General features: G+C 34.3%; 1 long non-coding RNA gene across 1 annotated transcript; it reads right to left on the bottom strand.

The window, feature by feature from the left end:
• Positions 7,567-8,845, bottom strand: LOC110271059. Its single transcript, XR_002361085.1, has 2 exons — positions 8,704-8,845; positions 7,567-7,852 (listed from the first exon to the last, which is right to left on the bottom strand). It is a non-coding gene; the product is annotated as an uncharacterized LOC110271059 (long non-coding RNA).

Below are 11,913 nucleotides of genomic sequence, written 5' to 3'. Positions count from 1 at the left end.
TCCTTTAATTCAGAGCCAGAGAGAACTTTTCTAAGATTGAGAAGAGGTGAAGAGGACTCAGAAGAGGACTTGGATCAAGTCATAGAGGATGAGATGCATGGGGAAGGAGTGGCTAACAACAATGCCCAACCTGCCAGGAGGGTGCTAGCCTCCTGTACTATCTCTGACCCTATGAATTGTGGGAGCAGTATACTCACTCCCAATGTACATGCCAACAATTTCGAGCTTAAACCTCAGCTCATTACTTTGGTTCAGAATAATTGTCAGTATGAAGGAGGAGCTTTGGATGACCTTAATCAACACCTATCCATTTTCCTAAGGATATGTGACACTGTTCCAATGGTATTTTGGAGGGTTGGAGAAAACAAAAAGCGAAAGATTATATTACAATTAGATTGGAAGAGACAGAAAGTGGATTATAGGGTTAGGGTTTAATGAGACAGAAAGTGAACTGTAGAATTTGAGTTAGATTGAGACTTGGAGACCTTAGAGAATTTTACTAAATTTATGGTTTAGTTTATTGCTTTAAGTTTAATTCTGAGTGTCGGAGTTCTATGAATGGCTATGGCTTTCCCGGGACCTTATATATTATCTATGTGGGCATTTTTATCATACTGAGAACCTCCGGTTCTCATTCCATACATATTTGTTATTTTCTGATGCAGGTTGTGAGGCACCGTACTGAGCATTCTAGAGACTCTTTGGGAGCGAAGATCTTCCTTTTGGGCTTTTATATTATGTATTTAGTTATGTATATGCGTACTTTCTCCTATTTTGTATAAAAACACATTTTGTCCCTCCTAGAAGTTGACTTTGGAGAATTAGAATTTGTATTTTGTCTCTTGAATTATTGTTGGGTTGTATATGTATATACTAACTGACCTTTACTTCACAGGTTGAGTCTAGATATTGACTATATTATTATCTTTTGGAACTCTACTTATATATGCATGTCTCTTGGTTCTCTGTATAAGCTTTCTGTCTTATCATTTTTCCTGAGCGATGAACTTCTGTTTGTTTTTATCGTACTTGTTTCTTTTAAGGCTCCTATTTAATTCCCTTTTTTTAATATATCTATATATGTATTTTTATTTTTAGAGGTCGTAGCACCTCACCATCTTTGATTTACGTCCTAGGCGTAAAGCTCTGTGTGGTAGGGCATTACATTATGGTATCAGAGCAGTTTGTTCCTGTAGAGTCTGGAAAATGGACTAACTATGCTTTTGAGCATACTCTAAGTCATGTGTACATGCTATTTAGGATGTCTGCTTGACATATATAGCATAAAGGTTTATGAGCATGCTTTTGGAAATTCAAAGCACTAGACTCGAGATATTAAGACTGTGATGTGCGGATATTTTATAACTTTTTGGCATTATTTTCTTAGTATTTTTAGTATATTTTGTTAAGATTTATTATGTTTTAGTAGGTTTTAGTGCAAAAATAACTTTTTGGATGCTACTTTGAGTTTTTGTGGTTTCTTTATGATTTTAGGTGATTTTGGGTGAATTTGGCAAGCTTTGGCAAAATCTGATTCAGAGGCAACAAAAGGATAGCAGATGTTGTCAGATCCTGACCTCCGTACATTCAAACGAGCATTTTTGGAGCTACAGAGGCAAATTGAAGTGCTCTCAATGGTGTTGGAAACCTAACTTCCAAGGCATTCTAGAAATATATAATGGTCTATACTTTTCTTTGAATTGGACTGCCCAAACAGGACCAACCTTCCAAGTTGAACGCCCAAACTGGCGTTCAACGCTAGCCAGGGAGCAAGAAATGCCCAGAACTTGATTTGGACGCCAGGCATCAACCCAAACACTCACCAAGTGAGCCCTAAAGTGGATTTTAGCACTTCTTAGCTTATTTTATTTCCCTTTTTGTAATTTTTAATTAAAAACAATATATTTTAGGTTTAATCTTAGAGTTTTTATTATAAATAAGAAACTTTCTTCCTCCTGAAGACTATGCCTCCCAGGAGGGGAGAAGCACATACACATTATTTCTATACATTGTGAGCAACTAAACCTCCTAGGTTAAGGAGAGGAGCTCTGCTCATTCCTATAGATTAATATCATTACTTTTCTACTTTAATATATGTTTAATTTCATTCTATGATACATTTTCATTCTTCATCCTTATAAATCTGGGGTGGAACTGGCGTATGACCCCTTATTCTACATGAGTTCTTGCAAGTCCTTGGAGGGATAGTATTGAGCTACAGCTTGAGAATGCATAACAGATTCCAATAGAGTATCTGGGCTAATTGGGATATGTGACATAAAATCTTGTTAGTCATGGGTATTTGAGCTTTTTGTGGTGCTAAGGCTAGAATCATAGAGCTTCATTCTCTGATCCGGAAGATCCGACCTTGTCTGTGGCGTTTTGAGTATGATCATCAGAGATTAAATTGTGTGAGCTTCACCCTCGTTCAGATTGATTGACCATTGGCATGGCGTTTGATATGGATCAGAAGAGATTAATGACCACTAGCCCTAGCTTTAATCACTTACAGCCTTGTCATTGAATGGATCACTCATTATTAAAGTAGTCAGTAAAGAGTATTAATCTGGAAGAACAAGCATCTCCGAAGCCTTAACTGCATTCTTATCATTGCTTCTACATCAAGTTGGTATTGCCTTCATTCTTATTTTGTTTCATGCATTTCTACAACAAACACTCTTTTCTATTCGCCCGACTAAGATCTGCAAGAGAACCATTGCTTGCTCAATCTGACAATCCTCGTGGAATCGACCCTCACTCACCTGAGGTATTACTTGGACGACCCGGTGCAGTTTTCGGTTCAGTTGTGTGAGTTCTAATTTCGTGCACCAAGTTTTTGGCACTGTTGCCGGAGATTGTTCGAGATTGACAAACTACCGGTTGTTTTTCTCCTTAGATCAGGTATTTTTTTACTAGTTTTCTTTTAATTACTTTTCTTGTTAAATTTCGAAAACTCTTTAAAAATCTTTTTCAAAAATTTATCTTTAGTCATCTTTTTCTTTTGTTTGAGTCTTGTGTCAAGTCTTAAGTTTGGTGTCCCTTTAGTTTTTTTTTCTTTTCTTGAATCTTTGAAAATTGTTCTTCCTTTTCTTTCTTTGTGTTAGAACTTTTCTTGGTATTTTTCTTTGTTTGATCTCAAAATCTTAAAGTTTGGTGTCATTTAGTATTTTTCCTTCAAAATTTTTGGAAATAATATCTTTGATTTCAAAATTTTTTAGTTTGGTGTCTTGTTAGTGTTTGTTTCTCCTTTTTAAATTTTTCGAAAATTTTTCAATTTAAATTCAAAAATTATAAGTTTAATGTCTTGTTAGTTTTTCTTTCTTTTAAAATTTGAATTTTAAAATTTATGAATTCTCAAAAAAACTTATCTTATCTTTGATTTGATTTCAAATTTTAAAAGTTTAGTATTTTGTTTGTTTTTCTTTTCTATTAAATTTGAATTTTAAAATCTTTAAATTTTTAAAATCTTATCTTTTGCTTGTTTGACTTTTTCTTTCCAAATTTTAATTTTAAAATCTTTGATTGACTCTTTCTTTTTAAATTTCAAACAAAATTTCAAAATCAAATCTTTTATTTTAATTTCAAATCTGGTTAGTTACTTGTTTATTTTATCTTGTTTTAATTACAAGTTTGGTGTTTTTTTCTTTCAAAATTTGAATTTCAAAATTTATGATTGACTCTCCATTTTTAATTTTCAAATCTTATATTTTTTCTTGATTTTCAAATCTTGTTATCTTATCCTTAATTTTAAAAATTTAAATTTTAAAAGTTGAGTATTTTGTTAGTTGTTCTTTTCAAATTTGAAATTCAAATCTTTAAATTCTCAAATCTTATCTTATCGTACTTCTTTCTTTTGACTTTTCTTTCTTTAATTTTGAAATTCAAAATCTTTAATTGAATTTTTTTATTTTTAATTTTTGAAAATTTTAATTATTTCCTTTTTATTTTTTATTTGTTTTTGAAATTTATAAAAAAAATATTAATTCTTGTTTCTTTTTGGGTATCTCACTAGGAGTCCTCTAGACTTTGACATAGAGACTCCCATTTTTCCTTGTCTCTTATTTGTATATACAGGAACACCAAAGTCACTATGGATCCAAAGGAAAAAAACACAAACCAGGAGAACTGCGGGCTCTCCTGGCTTCTATGAATTTAAGGTCAGCATAGACCTTATCAGGCTAATGCAGCAAAATTGCCAATTTCATGGAAGCCCACAGGAAGACCCCAATAAATTCATCTCTGACTTCCTGCAGTTCTGTGACACTATAGAAACCAGTGAAGTAAATCCTAAAGCCTCCAAGCTATTTCTCTTCCCATTTGCTGTAAGGGGTCAAGCACTGGATTGGTGGCATACTGAGTCCAGAGAAAATTTGAACACTTGGGATAAGCTCGTTAACAAATTCCTGAATAGGTCCTCTCTCTCACAGAGGTTGACTAATCCAATGACAAACATTCAGACCTTCAGGCAGGAACAGAACGAGTCCCTCTATGATGCATGGGAAAGGTACAAGCGGTTGATCAGGAATTGCCCCCTGATATATTTTCAGATTAGGCTAAGATATACTTCTTCTATGAAGGTCTCAGTGAGATGCCAAGAGGTTACTGGATCACCCTGCATGTGGTCCTCTGCACATGGAGAAGACACCTGACGAGGTACATGAGCTCATTGAGAGGGTTGCCAATAACCAGTACCTATACTTATGTGAGAGGACTCTAGTTTGGAAGGAAGCTCAAGAAATGAAGGATGTAGACACGATCCTTGCTCAGAACACAGATGCTAAGGTTGAACTCCCAGGAGGAGGCAGCAAGGACGTTGAACGCCCAGAGAGGGATGGCACTAGCATCCAACGCCCAGGAGGGGGTAACCCTGGCATTCAACGCCAGGAAAGGACCAGCAGTGGTGTTGAACGCCTAAAAAGGGGAGGGGACACAAACGCTAATTCAGAGGACCTCCTTGATGAGCGGATATTTTATACGCTTTTTGGCATCATTTTCATATAGTTTTTAGTATATTTTGTTTAGTTTTTATTAAGTTTTTATAGGTTTTAGTGTTAAATTCACATTTTTGGATTCTACTTTGAGTTTGTGTGTTTTTGTGCAATTTTAGGTATTTTCTGGCTGAAATTGAGGAGCTGGAGCAGAAGTCTGATTCAGCGACAGAGAAAGTATTGCAGATGCTGTTTGGATCTGACCTCCTTGCACTCAGAAGAGCTTTTCTGGAGTTACAGAAGTCCAAATGGAGCATTCTTAATGGATATGGAAAGCTGACTTCGAGAGCTTTCCAGCAATGTATAATAGTTTATACTTTGCTTCAGATTAGAAGGCTTAAAACTGGCGTCCAATGCCAGGTTCTTGCCCCCATCCAAGCGTCCAGCGCCCAAAGAGTAGAAACCAATGTCCAAACGCCCAGAGATGACCCCCTAGCTAGTGTTTCACTCCCTAGAGACCTCATAGTATGTGGATCTCATCAAAGCTCAACCCAAACACTCACCAAGTGGGCTCTAAAAGTGGATGTTAGCACTAAAAAAACTGTTTTACCCTTACTAGTCATCTATTTAGTATTTAAGGGATTAGATTTATGTTATTCAGGATTTTAATAAGTTTTTCACATACTTTACACACCATATTTTCATTTACTTTGTATTTTTCTTTCAGTATGAGTTTCTAAACCTCCTAGGTTGAGGGAAGGAGCCATGCTAAGTCCTATGAATTAATAAAAGTATTACTATTTCTCTTCGATCTGTGTTTGATCTAATTCTAAGATGTATAATCGTTCTTCAACATGGTGAATAGGATGATCAGACAATCAGCTCTGTTCATCATACTAAGATCACTACAAGAAAATAAGCTTTTTGCCACGCTTTAAAAGCGTTCCGAAAAGTGCAAAAAAGCGTGCCGATAGCTTTTCGCCATGCTTTTTGAGCTATCGGCACACTTTTGAAAGGGTCACATCTGCCAGCGTTCCGGTTGCTCTATCGCCACACTTTTGTGGATCTATCGGCACGCTTTTTTTGTTGGCACGCTTTCTTTTCTTGCCACGCTTAAAAGCGTGGCCATAGGTGTTAACCTATAGGTATGCTTTATAAGCATACCGAAAAATTCACGTATCGCCACGCTTTTAAAACGTCCCAGAATGTATATTTTGGGTACTCTTTAAAAGCGTACCAATAGGGGAAGATATGGCTACACTTTTTAAACGTGCCAATAGGGTAAACGTATGAGGATATGGGTACGCTTAGAAAACGTGCCAGTAGATGAGGATATGGGTACGCTTTTAAAGCGTGCCGGTTGCCAAGTTATGGCCACGCTAATTAAGTGTGCTTGTTGAGCCCAAAATTAAGGTATAGCCACCCTTTTGAAGCGTGCCCATAAGTTTGGTCAGAATTTTTTTTTTATTAATCTTCCTAATATTTCGTGCAAAATTCATATATAATTTTAAAATTATAGACCAAAATAAAATTATATATATTGAACTAATCCAAACAAATATCAACTTTCCCATTAAAAAAGACATACATATAAAATTGTCACCATAAAAGTAGGTTTTGATGACAAAGTACTAAAAAGTAAAGTCATAACAAGTAAATAAGAATTGTCATTCCAACAAGTGTCACATATCTACTTCTTTTATATACTTAGTTACAAAATATCAAATTTCATAAGTAGTGTGATCATCCATTATGAGCTCCATTGTTTTTATGACTGCCCTGCAGAATTTTAAATAATCTTGTGTTAGTACATGTTATAAAATCGACTTCAATTAAGTCCAACAAATCCAATTCCAAATCCAAATTGATTAAACATGAAAATGGCAAAGCAACTTTAATTAGATCCCACAACATTGCATATTCAGCCATTAGAACAAAAAACACATCAAACACAACAAAAGAAATAGTCCCCTATACATGGTCACAAAAGGAGCTGTTCACACACAAATTTTAAATTATTGGAGCAGAGGAACAAACATTTACATGAGTAAAAAATTTTCAGAATTCTGGTTATATTTTATTTTTTATTATTATCCATTAGCATATTTGGTGTGTGGAGTCAAAATTGACTAAGCTAGAAATGGAAGAGGCAAGGAATAACAAGCAATTTGGAAGAGAAGATATGGTGTAAAGTTGACTCACAGGTAACAAGTAATTAAAAACTAAAAAGAATGCTACAATTCACAAGTGCATCATCATCATGCAATTGGTTTAGCTGAATAGTAAGCAACCCATCTGTAACTAAAATCCATATTCCTTTTCCCTAATTAATGCTACACTACCTCAGGATAGTAGTAATTAAATTTAAATGACAAGAAAGAAAAGGGAGAAACTGAGCAAGAGAAAATGACAAAGGAGAATATATGGTCAAAACTCAAAACAAAAAAAAGGGTCGTGGGCATGTCAGAGCGCTTTATTCCCAACCGCGATCAACGGCTTCCACCGAAAATGAGATTAAATTGCCAAATCTCTTTCTTTCACACACCCTCTAATGATAGAGGTTCTGATCTATTACATGACTTCTAATGATAGAGGTTCTATTAAGTAGTATACATAACCACGATCACATGACCTCTAATGATAGAGGTTCTATTACAAAACAAATAAGTTATAACAACTATAATAAGTTATACGAGGTTAGGACATAAATAACCACGATCACATTAGCGTAGTTGCCTCCACAGAAGCTGTCAGAATTTTTAAAATTAAACTAAAATAAAGATAGTAGCTAGTCAACTAGCACCGCAGAAACTAAATCCGTACCCTAGCAGCAACGGCAGTACCAGAGCAGAAGCAAACCAAGAGACGTGGCAGCAGCAACAGCAGCGAAAACACAACTATTAAAAGCCTGTAAAAAAAATAGACTTAAATCAACACTAATAAGATTCAGTAGCAACCAAGCAAACACAAGATTCAGTTCAAGCAAACAAACACTGTTTTCAATTTTACTGTTGTATATATTGATTAGTATATGACATGGCAAACAAAGGTAGAAAAAAGTAAATACTAGTTTTGTGTAATGGTATATGCAGGTTCTGTTTGAGAGTAAAAATTTGATAGTAAAAATCTTAAATTAAACCTCTAATTCATAAACATTTATTTTTTAAGTGTGTAACTTGATTAATGAGTTATTCTTATTTCATAAAAAAGAAAAAAATATATATATTAAAAGAATAATTAATGGTTCATTTAAAAGAAGAAAAGGTTTAGAGTTTAACAAACAATCAGAAGTGTGTATTAGAGAGACACTAAACTCAAATTACCACTAAATCCAAGTACTTTAATCATTCGTGGGAATTAGTAACCTATTGAGGCAAAAAAAGATTGAATATGATATTTAACAACTTAATTACACATAGGACAACCAAATTATGAAAACAAGGGGACCAGTAGTAGGCCACATCTCTTTGCTTTCCCATTAATTCAAAGAAAAAAAACTCTTAAATCAAGAAAAAACCACTGGCTAGATACCACATCATGATAGATCATACATCTCTAATATCTCTCATGAAACAATAACTATAGATTCCTCCAAAGTTTTGTGAATAAATATTCTAACACTATAGACAAAACAAAAACAATGCTTCAAATCCCAAGTCCCAATCTGCTACAATTTCTTCCATGTAAGGCATTAGCCATTATTTGTTAGGCTGAACTCTCAAGCAGAAAAAGAAGTAAACTTTTTCAACAATGAGCAAACCAAAACCTCTTAAACCAACAGTGACTAAACATGTAAGCCACCACCACCAGAAGCCTCAGAAAAAAATTAAAATAAAAAAATATACTACAAAAGGGGTCTGAAATAGTAGAAGGTTATGAAACAGAAACTCTCATTGTAAAATTATGAAAGAAAACCAAAAAAAAAATATTAAAATATTAAAGTTGAAGAGGGCAGTAATCATACCTGTTCACTAGTAGGTACTTTCCTCTTCAAGCAGTTTTCATGCAGTAGCTACATAACCAAAAAGTAAAACAAATTAAAATGAGAATGTATTAAACCATGTTCAACTTTTTGCAATTAGTAAAGTAGTAAAGGAAGTCATTAGTTTAATTAAAATAATATTACATCAGATAAAAGTCACTTTTGATGCAATATTTCTCTTTAATTATATTCTTTTCTTTATTTAACCATATAATGTAAGGTAATTCTTTAAAATTTCTACATTCAAAATCACCAAAACCCTTAAAAGATTTAATGGATCCAATGTAAAAAGCATATCTGACCGGGGTCTTCAGGGAATAAACAAATTTTCTCTCCCTAATGAACCTAATAACATTAGATAATTACAATCATCACTCAAATACTACCACATAATTACTCATCAATTTCTAATTAATTAATATACATTCTCACACATGCACTTGCAAGACAAAAAGAATCAACAAGGCTCAGCACTAGAGAGTGTGTGATATTATTCTTCATAATTGCTTTCATCAGAAGTGTTAATTATACTTAATGCTAAATTAACTAATTAACCAGAAATGGATTTATCATAAATTAATATATAATATTCTTACAGAATGTTGTTGATGCCTTGTGTTCCCTGATCCATTGCTCAAGTATGGTAAACTAAGGGCCTAAAATAATATCCAAGGAATATTTTTTAATAAAAAATAAATAGTTTAACATAGTTTTAGAACTTCAATAAATAATAAATAATAAAGGGTGTGTTGTTGAAAAAAAAAAGTAAAGTGAACCTTTAACAGCATGCTATACACACACACACACACATATATATATATATATCACTGACTCATCGTAGTTGTTAGGGGTGCACATGGGCCGGGTGAAGCCGGGTTTGAGGTGACCCAGACCCGGCCCGAAATATAGACCGAGTCTATTTATTAGACCCAGACCCGGCCCTAGACCCGATGAAACCAACAGTCTTTCGGGCCACAATTAAACCGGGTGAAAACCGGGCCATAACCAACCATTCTTCAAAATTAAAACATAATCACAATCAATACCAAAGCATCATCACAATCAATAGTCCAATACTAATATTGTCTAATAACACTAAATATTTAAGTCAATACAAATAACACAATAATATACATTAGTCTAAAGTCAATACAAATAACACAATAATATTTAAGTCAATACAAATAAGATGTTAAGGTTTACAATACATAAGAATAATCATCCTCTATCAATAGCCATTAATGTTGTCAACTTGTTCCTTGTGATGTGAATGCATTAGTGAAACCTATAAAACAAATAAAATTACTCATTTTTCATATAAAAGATTATTACTTGAAATAAATAAGTCACAAATAATAAAGATATCATAAATGTACCTTCAACAATCTTCTGACTGTTATCAAATTGATCAAACTCTTGATCTCCAACGTCTTGTTTAGAAGGGCACAACCAACTTTGAGTGCATATCAAAGCTTCAGCCATTAATGGTGACAAAGAGCTACGAAAGACATCAAGCACACGTCCACCGGTGCTGAAGCATGATTCAGAAGCAACAGTTGAAACCGGAATACCCAAGATGTCGCGGGCTATGAGAGAAAGAATCCTGTATTTTGAAGCATTCACTTTCCACCAAGTCAATATATTAAAATTCTCATCTTCCACAGTATCCTCGGCCAAATATCTCTCCACATCTGACTTGCTATCTGCATTAGCCTTCTCTCTTTTTTGTTTTTTCCACAAATTCACTTGATTTTCAGAAACGCCCTTGGCACCAGCTGAGATTTTAATATTGTCATCCAATACAATACTAGATGAATCTCCACCATCATCCCTTCCTTTATCATCGACAACCTCTTTTTCATAAAAATTATGCAATGTATCTAATGTGAGTTTAACAACACCAGTCATGCTAGTAGATACTTCCTTGTCATAGACATCCTCCAAACACCAACACAGATAATCTAGTTTGTACCGAGGATCCAATACAACAGCAACAAGTAACAATGGATTAAATTTGTCAACCGGTCCCCAATATTTATCATATTTATGTTTCATAGAGCATGCCATACTTCCTAACAAATCAGATTGATTTTGGCTCCAAGATGTTAATTGAGAAGCAACAGATGCAATTTCATGAAAACATATGTTAGATGTAACATGCAAGGAAGATGAGAAAGTGAAAGTTATCTCATAGAAAACTCTCAAAAAATCCATGAATAACCTAGCATGTTGCCAATCAAGGGGTGTAGGTGGACCAATTTTCTTTTTTCCCCCACTATCCTCTCCAAACCACCTAAGAAAATCAGGTTCTTGATCATAAAGTCTATCAAAAGCTTTTTCAAATTTCTCGGCATGTTCCAACATTAGATAGGTAGAATTCCACCTAGTTGGAACATCCAAGCACACAAGACTTTTAGATTCAATTAATTCAGCCTCAATGCAATCTTTAAATTTTTTAGTCCTTTGAGGAGAGGACCTAACATACCTTACAGCATTTCTAATGCTTTCAATTGAAGTGTGTTGCTCTTTAATTCCTTCATTCACTACCAAATTAAGAACATGAGCACAGCATCTCACATGCATATACTTTCCTCCACACACCAACCCACCTCTTGCACCTAATTTCCTTTGAAGATAAGTAATAGCTCCATCATTCGAAGTTGCATTATCCATTGTGATTGTGAAGACTTTTTCAATTCCCCACTCTCTCAAGCATTTCTCGATTTCTCTTCCAACAGTGTCACCCTTGTGGTTCTCAATTTGACAGAAATTTATAATTCTCTTTTGTAACATCCATTCTTCATCAACAAAATGTGCAGTCAAACTCATATAAGTGTAGTTTTGATTTGATGTCCAGCAATCTGTTGTCAAACAAACCCGAGCACATGACTTTGCCAACCATTCTTTTAGCTTTTTCTTTTCATCTAAATAAAGTTGAAAGCAATCTCTTGAGACTGTCATCCTAGATGGTACCGTAAATCTTGGCTCAAATCGATTTAACAT

The sequence above is a fragment of the Arachis ipaensis genome, chromosome B04 (genome assembly GCF_000816755.2).
Source record: "Arachis ipaensis cultivar K30076 chromosome B04, Araip1.1, whole genome shotgun sequence".
Taxonomy (NCBI): Eukaryota; Viridiplantae; Streptophyta; class Magnoliopsida; order Fabales; family Fabaceae; genus Arachis; species Arachis ipaensis.
This window is presented reverse-complemented; position numbering and strand designations above follow the sequence as displayed.